The sequence below is a fragment of the Myotis davidii genome, unplaced genomic scaffold (assembly GCF_000327345.1).
Source record: "Myotis davidii unplaced genomic scaffold, ASM32734v1 scaffold100, whole genome shotgun sequence".
Classification (NCBI taxonomy): Eukaryota; Metazoa; Chordata; class Mammalia; order Chiroptera; family Vespertilionidae; genus Myotis; species Myotis davidii.
In genome coordinates, this window is record NW_006292691.1 from 784975 (window position 1) to 786311 (window position 1337).

The 1337-nt window shown below is 67.9% G+C and overlaps 1 protein-coding gene across 4 annotated transcripts in view; it reads right to left on the reverse strand.

Annotated features, from left to right (window-relative positions):
- The window catches only part of FBXL16 (F-box and leucine-rich repeat protein 16), a 10740-nt gene extending 9409 nt beyond the window's left edge, over positions 1 to 1331 (reverse strand). For 3 of the 4 annotated variants that reach the window (XM_006766177.1, XM_006766179.1, XM_006766180.2), the window contains exon 1: positions 1042 to 1331. The gene's annotated coding sequence lies outside the window, so the exon portion shown is untranslated. Of the gene's footprint in view, positions 1 to 1036 lie in introns of all 4 variants that reach the window. The other variant, XM_006766178.1, reaches the window with a different exon arrangement.
- Between the last annotated feature and the right edge of the window lie 6 nt (positions 1332 to 1337).

Here is a 1337-nt window from a genome sequence, read left to right on the forward strand (position 1 = left end):
TGAACCCATGGGTCTCCATCAGGCTTCCGACCTGGCCTGTGGGCCCCCAGACTTCTCAGGCCTTCTGCACCCAGGCTGCTGTCCAGCAGCCTTCAAAGGAGTCTGATGTAGGAAGGGGCCCAGTGCCTGCCTGGCAGCAGGGAGGCCTGAACTGACTCTGGTCACTGGGCCCTAGGAGGAGGCGGTGTGGGGAGGGGCATGCTGGAGGGGCAGGTGAGGTGGCATCCACCATCTGCTCTCTCCATGCAGGGGAGGCTTCCCGGGTAGAGGAAGGGAGGGGCTGGAGGAGTGGCCACTGGGCCTTTGGCTCCCTGAGGTTCCAATAGCCAGGGCTTCTCTCCTCCTGGGGTGATTGGTGTTCCATTCTCCCCACCTGCTCAAACTCCAGGAGTACAGGCCCCCCTCCCCAGCAGGTCCCGGGGTACCCATTTCCCCTTCTGAGGCCCTGCAGCTTTGGCCAAGGCCTGACCCCTCCTCCAGAACCAGGCATGTGCCCAGTCCCCTCCCGTCCCCTCCCATCCCCTCCTCCTCCGCCCACTGTGCCAGCTCCATACAGGCCCAGGGCCAGAAGGTGTCCAGAGGCAGACAGGCCCTGAGGCTGGGCATCCGCATGGCTCCACCTGGAGTGTGATGTATCTAACACCCTCTCACAGCCCAAGGGGCTGCCGGTGCTGAGGCCGGGAGCACAGAGCTCAGCCATGGGCCGGGACCTCACCCAGCCAGGCGACTGGGGGCCTGCGATTGCGCTTCCAGGGGACACTGTCAGGTAGCACCGACCCACCGACCCACCGTCTTGGTCCGGTTGCCATGGGGAGTGGGCCTCACTCAGCCAGGCCATCCTTTGGGGTCAGGGGCTGTGGGAAGGTCTGGCAGGGCCCGACGCCCGGCAGCCAAGGCCAGGGAAGGGGATGCGGTTACATAAGCCTTCGGGGGTGGAGAGGCGGTCTCAAGCCCCCTCCCCACCCTCGCATTGTGGTCGCCTCCGCGGCGTAGCCTGCCCCCCGCCCCACCCCGCAGCCAGTCCGGGAGCACACACCTTACCTCGGCCCGGGCTCCTGGCTCATGCCACGCTGTTCGCCGGGCTTCCTCCCGTCATTGGGAGCCCGGCATGAGAGCCGGTGAAGCGGGAAGGCGGCGGAGGTGCTGGCCTGGCCGGCAGGGCCCGGCCGCACCCCGCGCCCGGCGCCCCGGCCTGGCTGGTCACTTCGGCCTCACCCCAGAGGAGCTCCCCGGTGGGAGAGGATCGGCTGCCCCAAGCCTCCCACCGGGAGGCTGAGGCTGTGCCCAGATAAATAAGGCCGCTTTGCAGGGAGCCGGGCGGGCGCCTCCTCCCTCCC